This window comes from Oryctolagus cuniculus, chromosome 21, assembly GCF_051225735.1.
Source record: "Oryctolagus cuniculus isolate XC-2025 breed Fujian yellow rabbit chromosome 21, ASM5122573v1, whole genome shotgun sequence".
Taxonomy (NCBI): domain Eukaryota; kingdom Metazoa; phylum Chordata; class Mammalia; order Lagomorpha; family Leporidae; genus Oryctolagus; species Oryctolagus cuniculus.
The window spans coordinates 1,207,485-1,221,815 of record NC_142887.1 but is presented as its reverse complement, the minus strand read 5'-3'; positions in this window follow the sequence as shown (position 1 = coordinate 1,221,815).

Sequence of the window (14,331 nt, the reverse complement as noted above, 5' to 3'; positions counted from 1 at the left end):
ATTTTTCTTAAATTTCACCCGAAATCCACAACAATTTGTCCAGATACTTATGGATGAAAACAAAACTATCTGGTGTGTTGTGCATATCTCAATCCCAGATCTTGCTAGAGCCTCTGTGTGTGTTTGTGTTTTCTGGATATTCTCTATGGACTTTACAGTTTTGAATGCATTTTAGCATGTAAGTTTTTCTTTTTAAATGCCAAACGCTAATTGGTTCCACCTGGAGTCAAATCATCCACACATTCGAGTTTTCTAGGAAGAAAGCTTCAGAAACCTGAGAAAACATGATATTTCTTTCTGTAAACATGACATTGGATGCATTTGCCGAACAGGAAGATTGTGCTTTTCTCCAAAATCACTTTCACGGTGATTTTTTGGTTACATTTCACTTCAAAACTACAACAATTTGTCCAGATACTCCTGGATGAAAACAAAACTATCTGGTGTGTTGTGGCTATCTCAATCCCAGATCTTGCTACAGCCTCTGTGTTTGTTTATATTTTCTGGACATTCTCTGTGAACTTTACGGTTTTGAATGCATTTTAGCATGTAAGTTTTTGTTTTCAGCTGCCAAAGGCTAACTGGATCCACCTGGAGTCAAATCCTCCCCACATTCGAGTTTTCTAGGAAGAAAGCTCCAGAAACCTGAGAAAACATGATATTTCTTTCTGTAAACATGACATTGGATGTATTTGACGAACAGGAAGATTGTGCATTTCTCCAAAACCACTTTCACAGTGATTTTTTGGTTACATTTCACCCGAAATCCACAACAATTTATCCAGATACTCAAGGATGAAAACAAAACTATCTGGTGTGTTGTGGCTATCTCAATCCCAGATCTTGCTACAGCCTCTGTGTTTGTTTGTGTTTTCTGGACATTCTCTATGGACTTTATGGTTTTGAATGCATTTTAGCATGTAAGGTTTTGTTTTCAGTTGCCAAACGCTAATTGGTTCCACCTGGAGTCATACCCTCCACACATTTGAGTTTTCTAGGAAGAAAGCTTCAGAAACCTGAGAAAACATGATATTTCTTTCTGTAAACATGACATTGGATGCAATTAGCAAACAGGAAGATTGTGCTTTTCTCAAAAATCACTTTCACGGTGATTTTTTGGTTAAATTTCACTTCAAAACTACAACAATTTTTCCATATACTCCTGGATGAAAACAAAGATATCTGGTGATTTTTAGCTATCTCAATCCCAGATCTTGCTACAGCCTTTGTGTGTGTTTGTGTTTTCTGGACATTTTGTATGGAATTTATGGTTTTGAATGCATTTTAGCATGTAAGTTTTTGTTTTCAGCTGCCAAACGCTAACTGGTTCCACCTGGAGTCAAATCCTCCACACATTCGAGTTTTCTAGGAAGAAAGCTCCAGAAACCTGAGAAAACATGATATTTCTTTCTGTAAACATGACATTGGATGCATTTTCCGAACAGGAAGATTGTGCATTTCTCCAAAACCACTTTCACGGTGATTTTTAGTTAAATTTCTCCCGAAATCCACAGCAATTTGTCCAGAAACTCCTGGATGAAAACAAAACTATCTGGTGTGTTGTGGCTATCTCAATCCCAGATCTTGCTACAGCCTCTGTGTGTGTTTGTGTTTTCTGGACATTCTCTATGGACTTTACAGTTCTGAATGCATTTTAGCATGTAAGGATTTGTTTTTAGCTGGCAAACGCTAACTGGTTCCACCTGGAGTCAAATCCTCTACACATTCGAGTTTTCTAGGAAGAAAGCTTCAAAAACCCGGGAAAACATGATATTTGTATTTGTAAACATGACATTGGATGCAATTGCCAAACAGGAAGATTGTGCATTTCTCCAAAACCACTTTTACGGTGTTTTTTGATTAAATTTTACTTCAAAACTACAACAATTTGACCAGATACTCCTGGATGAAAACAAAGATATCTGGTGATTTTTAGCTATCTCAATCCTAGATCTTGCTACAGCCTCTGTGTGTGTTTGTGTTTTCTGGACATTCTGTATGGACTTTAAGGTTTTGAATGCATTTTAGCAGGACCCTTTTTGTTTTTAGCTGCCAAACGCTAATTGGTTCCACCTGGAGTCAAATCCTCCACACATTCGAGTTTTCTAGGAAGAAAGCTCCAGAAACCTGAGAAAACATGATATTTCTTTCTGTAAACATGACATTGGATGCATTTTCCGAACAGGAAGATTGTGCATTTCCCCAAAACCACTTTCTATGTGTTTTTTGTAGAATTTCAACCGAAATCCACAACAATTTGTCCAGATACTCCTGGATGAAAACAAAACTATCTGGTGTGTTGTGGCTATCTCAATCCCAGATCTTGCTAAGGCCTCTGTTTTTGTTTATGTTTTCTGGACATTCTCTATGGACTTTACGGTTTTGAATGCAGTTTAGCATGTAACGTTTTGTTTTTAGCTGGCAAACGCTAATTGGTTCCACCTGGAGTCAAATCCTCCACACATTCAAGTTTTCTAGGAAGAAAGCTTCAGAAACCTGAGAAAACATGATGTTTGTATTTGTAAACATGACATTCGATGCATTTGCCGAACAGGAAGATTGTGCTTTTCCCCAAAACCACTTTCACGGTATTTTTTTTAAATTTCACCCGAAATCCACAACAATTTGTCCAGATACTCCTGGATGAAAACAAAACTCTCTGGTGATTTTTAGCTATCTCAATCCCAGATCTTGCTACAGCCTCTGTGTTTGTTTGTGTTTTCTGGACAATCTCTATGGACTTTACAGTTTTGAATGCATTTTAGCATGTAAGGTTTTGTTTTTAGCTGACCAACGCTAATTGGTTCCACCTGGATTCAAATCTTCCACTCCTTCGAGTTTTCTAGGAAGAAAGCTTCAGAAACCTGAGAAAACATGATATTTCTTTCTGTAAACATGACATTGGATGCATTTGCCGAACAGGAAGATTGTGCTTTTCCCCAAAACCACTTTCACCGTGCTTTTTGTTAAATTTCACCCGAAATCCACAACAATTTGTCCAGATACTCCTGGATGAAAACAAAACTATCTGGTGTGTTGTGGCTATCTCAATCCCAGATCTTCCTACAGCTTCTGTGTTTGTTTTTCTTTTCTGGATATACTCTATGGACTTTGAAGTTTTGAATGCGTTTTAGCAGGACCCTTTTTGCTTTCTGCTACCAAACGCTAATTGGTTCAACCTGGAGTCAAATCCTCCACACATTCGAGTTTTCTAGGAAGAAAGCTTCAGAAACCTGAGAAAACATGATATTTCTTTCTGTAAACATGACATTGGATGCATTTGCCGAACAGGAAGATTGTGCATTTCCCCAAAACCACTTTCTATGTGTTTTTTGTAAAATTTCACCCGAAATCCACAACAATTTGTCCAGATACTCCTGGATGAAAACAAAACTATCTGGTGTGTTGTGGCTATCTCAATCCCAGATCTTGCTAAGGCCTCTGTTTTTGTTTATGTTTTCTGGACATTCTCTATGGACTTTACGGTTTTGAATGCATTTTAGCATGTAAGGTTTTGTTTATAGCTGCCAAACGCTAATTGTTTCCACCTGGAGTCAAATCCTTCACACATTCGAGTTTTCTAGGAAGAAAGCTCCAGAAACCTGAGAAAACATGATATTTTTTTCTTTAAACATGACATTGGAGGCATTTGCCGAACAGAAAGATTGTGCTTTTCTCCAAAACCACTTTCACGGTGTTTTTTGGTTAAATTTCACTTCAAAACTACAACAATTTCTCCAGATACTTCTGGATGAAAATAAAACTATCTGGTGTGTTGTGGCTATCTCAATCCCAAATCTTGCTACAGCCTCTGTGTTTGTTTGTGTTTTCTGGACATTCTCTATGGACTTTACGGTTTTGAATGCAGTTTAGCATGTAACGTTTTGTTTTTAGCTGGCAAACGCTAATTGGTTCCACCTGGAGTCAAATCCTCCACACATTCAAGTTTTCTAGGAAGAAAGCTTCAGAAACCTGAGAAAACATGATGTTTGTATTTGTAAACATGACATTGGATGCATTTGCCGAACAGGAAGATTGTGCATTTCTCCAAAACCACTTTCACGGTATTTTTTTTAAATTTCACCCGAAATCCACAACAATTTGTCCAGATACTCCTGGATGAAAACAAAACTCTCTGGTGATTTTTAGCTATCTCAATCCCAGATCTTGCTACAGCCTCTGTGTTTGTTTGTGTTTTCTGGACAATCTCTATGGACTTTACAGTTTTGAATGCATTTTAGCATGTAAGGTTTTGTTTTTAGCTGACCAACGCTAATTGGTTCCACCTGGAGTCAAATCTTCCACTCCTTCGAGTTTTCTAGGAAGAAAGCTTCAGAAACCTGAGAAAACATGATATTTCTTTCTGTAAACATGACATTGGATGCATTTGCCGAACAGGAAGATTGTGCTTTTCCCCAAAAGAACTTTCACCGTGCTTTTTGTTAAATTTCACCCGAAATCCACAACAATTTGTCCAGATACTCCTGGATGAAAACAAAACTATCTGGTGTGTTGTGGCTATCTCAATCCCAGATCTTCCTACAGCTTCTGTGTTTGTTTTTCTTTTCTGGATATACTCTATGGACTTTGAAGTTTTGAATGCGTTTTAGCAGGACCCTTTTTGCTTTCTGCTACCAAACGCTAATTGGTTCCACCTGGAGTCAAATCCTCCACACCTTCGAGTTTTCTAGGAAGAAAGCTTCAGAAACCTGAGAAAACATGATATTTCTTTCTGTAAACATGACATTGGATGCATTTGCCGAACAGGAACATTGTGCTATTCTCCAAAACCACTTTCACGGTGATTTTCTGGTTAAATTTCACCCGAAATCCACAACATTTTGTCCAGATACTCCTGAATGAAAACAAAACTATCTGGTGCGTTGTGGCTATCTCAATCCCAGATCTTGCTACAGCCTCTGTGTGTGTTTGTGTTTTCTGGACATTCTCTATGGACTTTACAGTTTTGAATTCATTTTAGCATGTAAGGTTTTGTTTTTAGCTGACAAACGCTAATTGGTTCCACCTGGAGTCAAATCCCCCACACATTTGAGTTTTCTAGGAAGAAAGCTTCAGAAACCTGAGAAAACATGATATTTCTTTCTGTAAGCATGACATTGGATGCATTTGCCGAACAGGAAGATTGTGCTTTTCTCCAAAATCACTTTCACGGTGATTTTTTGGTTACATTTCACTTCAAAACTACAACAATTTGTCCAGATACTCCTGGATGAAAACAAAGACATCTGGTGATTTTTAGCTATCTCAAACCCAAATATTGCTACAGCCTCTGTGTGTGTTTGTGTTTTCTGTACATTCTCTATGGACTTTAAGGTTTCGAATGCATTTTAGCAAGACTCTTTTTTTTTTTTTTTCTGCTGGCAAACGCTAATTGGTTCCACCCGGAGTCAAATCCTCCACACCTTCGAGTTTTCTAGGAAGAAAGCTTCAGAAACCTGAGAAAACATGATATTTCTTTCTGTAAACATGACATTGGATGCATTTGCCGAACAGGAGATTGTGCTTTTCCCCTAAACCACTTTCACGGTGATTTTTTGGTTAAATTTTACATCAAAGTACAACAATTTTTCCAGATACTCCTGGATGAAAACAAAACTATCTGGTGTGTTGTGGCTATCTCAATCCCAGATCTTCCTACAGCCTCTGTGTGTGTTTGTGTTTTCTGGACATTCTCTATGGACTTTACGGTTTTGAATGCATTTTAGCAAGTAAGGTTTAGTTTTTAGCTGCCAAAGGCTAATTGGTTCCACCTAGAGTCAAATCCTCCACACATTCGAGTTTTCTAGGAAGAAAGCTTCAGAAACCTGAGAAAACATGATATTTCTTTCTGGAAACATGACATTGGATGCATTTGCAAAACAGGACGATTGTGCTTTTCTCCAAAACCACTTTCACGGTGATTTTTGGTTAAATTTCACTTCAAAAGTACAACAATATGTCCAGATACTCCTGGATGAAAACAAAACTATCTGGTGTGCTGTGGCTATCTCAATCCCACATGTTGCTACAGCCTCTGTGTTTGTGTTTTCTGGATATACTCTATGGACTTTGAAGTTTTGAATGCATTTTAGCAGGACCCTTTTTGTTTTCTGCTGCCAAACGCTAATTGGTTCCACCTGGATCAAATCCAGCACACATTCGAGTTTTCTAGGAAGAAATCTTCAGAAACCTGAGAAAAGATGATATTTCTTTCTGTAAACATGACATTGGATGCATTTGCCGAACAGGAAGATTCTGCTATTCTCCAAAACCACTTTCATGGTGATTATTTGGTTAAATTTCACTTCAAAAGTACAACAATTTTCCAGTTACTCCTGGATGAAAACAAAACTATCTGGTGTGCTGTGGCTATCTCAATCCGAGATCTTGCTACAGTCTCTGTGTTTGTTTGTGTTTTCTGGATATACTCTATGGACTTTGAAGTTTTGAATGCATTTTAGCAGGACCCTTTTTGTTTTCTGCTACCAAACGCTAATTGGTTCCACCTGGAGTCAAATCCTCCACACCTTCGAGTTTTCTAGGAAGAAAGCTTCAGAAACCTTAGAAAACATGATATTTCTTTCTGTAAACATGACATTGGATGCATTTGCCGAACAGGAAGATTCTGCTATTCTCCAAAACCACTTTCATGGTGATTATTTGGTTAAATTTCACTTCAAAAGTACAACAATTTGTCCAGTTACTCCTGGATGAAAACAAAACTATCTTGTGATTTTTAACTATCTCAATCCGAGATCTTGCTAAAGCCTCTGTGTGTGTTTGTGTTTTGTGGACATTCTCTATGGACTTTACAGTTTTGAATGCATTTTAGCATGTAAGGTTTTGTTTTTAGCTGCCAAACGCTAATTGGTTCCACCTGGAGTCAAACCCTCCACACATTTGAGTTTTCTAGGAAGAAAGCTTCAGAAACCTGAGAAAACATGATATTTCTTTCGGCAAACATGGCATTGGATGCATTTGCCAAACAGGAAGATTGTGCTTTTCTCCAAAACAACTTTCACGGTGATTTTTCATTAAATTTCACTTCAAAACTACAACAATTTGTCCAGATACTCCTGAATGAAAACAAAAGTATCTGGTGTGTTGTGGCTATCTCAATCCCAGATCTTGCTACAGCCTCTGTGTGTGTTTGTGTTTTCTGGACATTCTCTATGGACTTTAATGTTTTGAATTCATTTTAGCAGGACTCCTTTTGTTTTCTGCTGGCAAACGCTAATTGGTTCCACCTGGAGTCAAATCCTCCACACATTCGAGTTTTCTAGGAAGAAAGCTTCAGAAACCTGAGAAAACATGATATTTCTTTCTGTAAACATAACATTGGATGCATTTGCCGAACAGGCAGATTGTACTATTCTCCAAAACAACTTTCACGGTGATTTTTTGGTTAAATTTCACCCGAAATCCACAACAATTTGTCCAGATACTCCTGGATGAAAACAAAACTATCTGGTGTGTTGTGCCTATCTCATTCCCAGATCTTGCTACAGCCTCTGTGTTTCTGTTTTCTGGACATTCTCTATGGACTTTACGGTTTTGAATGCATTTTAGCATGTAAGGTTTTGTTTTTAGCTGCGAAACGCTAATTGGTTTCACCTGGATTCAAATCCTCCACACCTTCGAGTTTTCTAGGAAGAAAGCTTCAGAAACCTGAGAAAACATGATTTTTCTTTCTGTAAACATGACATTGGATGCATTTGCCGAACAGGAAGATTGTGCTATTCTCCAAAACCACTTTCACGGTGATTATTTGGTTAAATTTCACTTCAAAAGTACAACAATTTTCCAGTTACTCCTGGATGAAAACAAAACTATCTGGTGTGCTGTGGCTATCTCAATCCGAGATCTTGCTACAGTCTCTGTGTTTGTTTGTGTTTTCTGGATATACTCTATGGACTTTGAAGTTTTGAATGCATTTTAGCAGGACCCTTTTTGTTTTCTGCTACCAAACGCTAATTGGTTCCACCTGGAGTCAAATCCTCCACACCTTCGAGTTTTCTAGGAAGAAAGCTTCAGAAACCTGAGAAAACATGATATTTCTTTCTGTAAACATGACATAGGATGCATTTGCCGAACAGAAAATTGTGCTACTCTCAAAAACCACTTTCACGGTGATTTTTTGGTTAAATTTCACTTCAAAACCACAACAATTTGTCCAGATACTCCTGGATGAAAACAAAGATATCTGGTGTGTTGTGGCTATCTCAATCCCAGATATTGCTACAGCCTCTGTGTGTGTTTGTGTTTTCTGGGCATTCTCTGTGGACTTTAAGGTTTTGAATGAATTTTAGCAGGACTCTTTTTGTTTTCTGCTGGAAAACGCTAATTGGTTCCACCTGGAGTCAAATCCTCCACACCTTCGAGTATTCTAGGAAGAAAGCTTCAGAAACCTGAGAAAACATGATATTTCTTTCTGTAAACAGGACTTTGGATGCATTTGCAGAACAGGGAGATTGTGCTTTTCCCCAAAACCACTTTCATGGTGATTTTTTGTTACATTTCACTTCAAAACTACAACAATTTGTCCAGATACTCCTGGATGAAAACAAAACTATCTGGTGTGTTGTGGCTATCTCAATCCCAGATCTTGCTACAGCCTCTGTGTGTGTTTGTGTTTTCTGGACATTCTCTATGGACTTTATGGTTTTGAATGCATTTCAGCATGTAAGGTTTGGTTTTTAACTGCCAAACGCTAATTGGTTCCACCTGGAGTCAAATCCTCCACACCTTCGAGTTTTCTAGGAAGAAAGCTTCAGAAACCTGAGAAAACATGATATTTCTTTCTGTAAACATGACATTGGAAGCATTTGCCTAAAAGGAAGATTGTGCTACTCTCAAAAACCACTTTCACGGTGATTTTTTGGTTAAATTTCACTTCAAAACTACAACAATTTGTCCAGATACTCCTGGATGAAAACAAAGATATCTGGTGATTTTTAGCTATCTCAATCCCAGATATTGCTACAGCCTCTGTGTGTGTTTGTGTTTTCTGGGCATTCTCTGTGGACTTTAAGGTTTTGAATGAATTTTAGCAGGACTCTTTTTGTGTTCTGCTGGCAAACGCTAATTGGTTCCACCTGGAGTCAAATCCTCCACACCTTCGAGTATTCTAGGAAGAAAGCTTCAGAAACCTGAGAAAACATGATATTTCTTTCTGTAAACAGGACTTTGGATGCATTTGCAGAACAGGGAGATTGTGCTTTTCCCCAAAACCACTTTCATGGTGATTTTTTGTTACATTTCACTTCAAAACTACAACAATTTGTCCAGATACTCCTGAATGAAAACAAAAGTATCTGGTGTGTTGTGGCTATCTCAATCCCAGATCTTGCTACAGCCTCTGTGTTTGTTTGTGTTTTCTGGACATTCTCTATGGACTTTACGGTTTTGAATGCATTTTACCATGTAAGTTTTTGTTTTCAGCTGGCAAACGCTAATTGGTTCCACCTGGAGTCAAATCCTCCACACATTCGAGTTTTCAAGAAAGAAAGCTTCAGAAACCTGAGAAAACATGATATTTCTTTCTGTAAACATGACATTGGATGCATTTGCCAAACAGGAAGATTGTGCTTTTCTCCAAAACAACTTTCACGGTGATTTTTCATTAAATTTCACTTCAAAACTACAACAATTTGTCCAGATATTTCTGGATGAAAACAAAACTATCTGGTGTGTTGTGGCTATCACAATACCAGATCTTCCTACAGCATCTGTGTTTGTTTGTGTCTTCTGGACATTCTCTATGGACTTTAACTTTCGAATGCATTTAACAGGACCCATTTGTTTTCTGCTGGCAAACGCTAATTGCTTCCACCTGGAGTCAAATCCTCCACACATTCGAGTTTTCTAGGAAGAAAGTTCCAGAAACCTGAGAAAACATGATATTTCTTTCTGTAAACATAACATTGGATGCATTTGCCGAACAGGCAGATTGTACTTTTCTCCAAAACAACTTTCACGGTGATTTTCTGGTTAAATTTCACCCGAAATCCACAACAATTTGTCCAGATACTCCTGGATTTAAACAAAACTATCTGGTGTGTTGTGCCTATCTCAATCCCAGATCTTGCTACAGCCTCTGTGTTTGTGTTTTCTGGACATTCTCTATGGACTTTACAGTTTTGAATGCATTTTAGCAGGATCCTTTTTGTTTTCCGCTGGCAAACGCTAATTGGTTCCACCTGGAGACTAATACGCCACACATTCGAGTTTTCTAGGAAGAAAGCTTCAGAAACCTGAGAAAACATGATATTTCTTTCTGTAAACATGACATTGGATGCATTTGCCGAACAGAAAGATTGTGCTTTTCTCCAAAAACACTTTCACGGTGATTTTTTGGTTAAATTTCACTTCAAAACTACAACAATTTGTCCAGATACTCCTGGATGAAAACAAAGATATCTGGTGATTTTTAGCTATCTCAATCCCAGATATTGCTACAGCCTCTGTGTGTGTTTGTGTTTTCTGGGCATTCTCTGTGGGCTTTAAGGTTTTGAATTAATTTTAGCAGGACTCTTTTTGTTTTCTGCTCGCAAACGCTAATTGGTTCCACCTGGAGTCAAATCCTCCACACCTTCGAGTTTTCTAGGAAGAAAGCTTCAGATACCTGAGAAAACATGATATTTGTATTTCTAAACATGACATTGGATGCATTTGCCGAACAGGAAGATTGTGCTTTTCTCCAAAACCACTTTCACGGTGATTTTTTGGTTAAATTTCACTGCAAAACTACAACAATTTGTCCAGATACTCCTGGATGAAAACAAAACTATCTGGTGTGTTGTGGCTATCTCAATCCCAGATCTTGCTACAGCCTCTGTGTGTGTTTGTGTTTTCTGGACATTCTCTATGGACTTTATGGTTTTGAATGCATTTCAGCATGTAAGGTTTTGTTTGTAGTTGCCAAACGCTAATTGGTTCCACCTGCTGTGAAAACCTCAACACATTTGAGTTTTCTAGGAAGAAAGATTCAGAATCCTGAGAAAACACGATATTTCTTTCTGTAAACATGACATTGGATGCATTTGCCGAACAGGAAGATTGTGCTTTTCTCCAAAACCACTTTCACGGTGATTTTTTGGTTAAATTTCACTTCAAAACTACAACAATTTGTCCAGATACTCCTGGATGAAAACAAAGATATCTGGTGATTTTTAGCTAACTCAATCCCAGATCTTGCTACAGCCTCTGTGTGTGTTTGTGCTTTCTGGACATTTTCTATGGAATTTACGGTTTTGAATGCCTTTTAGCATGTAACGTTTTGTTTTTAGCTGCCAAACGCTAATTGGTTCCACCTGGAGTCAAATACACCACACATTCGAGTTTTCTAGGAAGAAAGCTCCAGAAACCTGAGAAAACATGATATTTCTTTCTGTAAACATGACATTGGAATCATTTCCTGAACCAAAAGATTGTGCTTTTCTCCAAAACCACTTTCACGGTGATTTTTGGTTAAATTTCACTTCAAAACTACAACAATTTGTCCAGATACTCCTGGATGAAAACAAAACTATCTGGTGTGTTGTGGCTATCTCAATCCCAGATCTTGCTACAGCCTCTGTGTGTGTTTGTGTTTTCTGGACATTCTCTATGGACTTTACGGTTTTGAATGCATTTTAGCATGTAAGGTTTTGTTTTTGCTACCAAACGCTAATAGGTTCCACCTGGAGTCAAATCCTCAACACATTCGAGTTTTCTAGGAAGAAAGCTCCAGAAACCTGAGAAAACATTATATTTCTTTCTGTAAACATGACATTGGATGCATTTGCTGAACAGGATTATTGTGCTTTTCTCCAAAACCACTTTCACGGTGATTTTTTGGTTAAGTTTCACCTGAAATCCACAACAATTTTTCCAGATACTCCTGGATGAAAACAAAACTATCTGGTGATTTGTAGCTATCTCAATCCAAGATCTTGCTACAGCCTCTGTGTGTTTGTGTTTTCTGGACATTCTCTATGAACTTTATGGTTTTGAATGCATTTTAGCATGTAAGGTTTTGTTTTTAGCTGCCAAACGCTAATTGGTTCCACCTGGAGTCAAATCCTCCACACATTCCAGTTTTCTAGGAAGAAAGCTTCAGAAACCTGAGAAAACATGATATTTCTTTCTGTAAACTTGACATTGGATGCGTTTACCGAACAGGCACATTGTGCTTTTCTCATAAACAACTTTCACGGTGATTTTTTGGTTAAATTTTACCTGAAATCCACAACAATTTGTCCAGATACTCCCGGATGAAAACAAAACTATCTGGTGTGTTGTGGCTATCTCAATCCCAGATCTTGCTACAGCCTCTGTATTTGTTTGTGTTTCTGGACATTCTCTATGGACTTTACGGTTTTGAATGCATTTTAGCATGTAAGTTTTTGTTTTTAGCTGCCAAACGCTAATTGGTTCCACCTGGAGTCAAATCCTCCACACATTCGAGTTTTCTAGGAAGAAAGCTTCAGAACCTGAGGAAACATGATATTTCTTTCTGTAAACATGACATTGGATGCATTTGCCCAACAGGAAGATTGTGCTTTTCTCCAAAACAACTTTCACGGTGATTTTTCATTAAATTTCACTTCAAAACTACATCAATTTGTCCAGATATTTCTGGATGAAAACAAAACTATCTGGTGTGTTGTGGCTATCACAATACCAGATCTTCCTACAGCCTCTGTGTTTGTTTGTGTCTTGTGGACATTTTCTATGGACTTTAACTTTCGAATGCATTTTAGCAGGACCCATTTGTTTTCTGCTGGCAAACGCTAATTGGTTCCACCTGGAGTCAAATCCTCCACACATTCGAGTTTTCTAGGAAGAAAGCTTCAGAAACCTGAGAAAACATGACATTTCTTTCTGTAAAGATGACATTGGATGCATTTACCGAACAGGAAGATTGTGCTTTTCTCCAAAACAACTTCCACGGTGATTTTTTGGTTAAATTTCACCCGAAATCCACAACAATTTGTCCAGATACTCCTGGATGAAAACAAAACTATCTGGTGTGTTGTGGCTATCTCAATCCCAGATCTTGCTACAGCCTCTGTGTTTGGGTTTTCTGAACATTCTCTATGGACTTTACGGTTTTGAATGCATTTTAGCATGTAAGTTTTTGTTTTCAGCTGGCAAACGCTAATTGGTTCCACCTGGAGTCAAATCCTCCACTCCTTCGAGTTTTCTAGGAAGAAAGCTTCAGAAACCTGAGAAAACATGATATTTCTTTCTGTAAACAGGACTTTGGATGCATTTGCCAAACAGGAAGATTGTGCTTTTCTCCTAAACCAGTTTCACGGTGATTTTTTGGTTAAATTTTACTTCAAAGTACAACAATTTTTCCAGATACTCCTTGATGAAAACAAAACTATCTGGAGTGTTGTGGCTATCTCAATCCCAGATCTTGCTACAGCCTCTGTGTGTGTTTGTGTTTTCTGGACATTCTCTATGGACTTGAAAGTTTTGGATGCATTTTAGCATGTAAGGTTTTGTTTTTAGCTGGCAAACGCTAATTGGTTCCACCTGGAGTCAAATCCTCCACACATTCCAGTTTTCTAGGAAGAAAGCTTCAGAAACCTGAGAAAACATGATATTTCTTTCTGTAAACATGACATTGGATGCATTTGCCGAACAGGAACATTGTGCTTTTCTCCAAAACCACTTTCACGGTGATTTTTTGGTTAAATTTCACTTCAAAATTACAACAATTTGTCCAGATACTCGTGATGAAAACAAAACTATCTGGTGTGTTGTGGCTATCTCAATCCCAGATCTTGCTACAGCCTCTGTGTTTGTTTGTGTTTTCTGGACATACTCTATGGACTTTATGGTTTTGAATGCATTTCAGCATGTAAGGTTTTGTTTTTAGCTGGCAAAAGCTAATTGGTTCCAACTGGAGTCAAATCCTCCACACCTTCGAGTTTTCTAGGAAGAAAGCTTCAGAAACCTGAGAAAACATGATATTTCTTTCTGTAAACATGACATTGGAAGCATTTGCCTAAAAGGAAGATTGTGCTACTCTCAAAAACCACTTTCACGGTGATTTTTTGGTTAAATTTCACTTCAAAACTACAACAATTTGTCCAGATACTCCTGGATGAAAACAAAACTATCTGGTGTGTTGTGGCTATCTCAATCCCAGATCTTGCTACAGCCTCTGTGTTTGTTTGTGTTGTCTGGACATTCTCTATGAACTTTATGGTTTTGAATGCATTTTAGCATGTAAGGTTTTGTTTTTAGCTGACCAACGCTAATTGGTTCCACCTGGAGTCAAATCCTCCACACCTTCGAGTTTTCTAGGAAGAAAGCTTCAGAAACCTGAGAAAACAT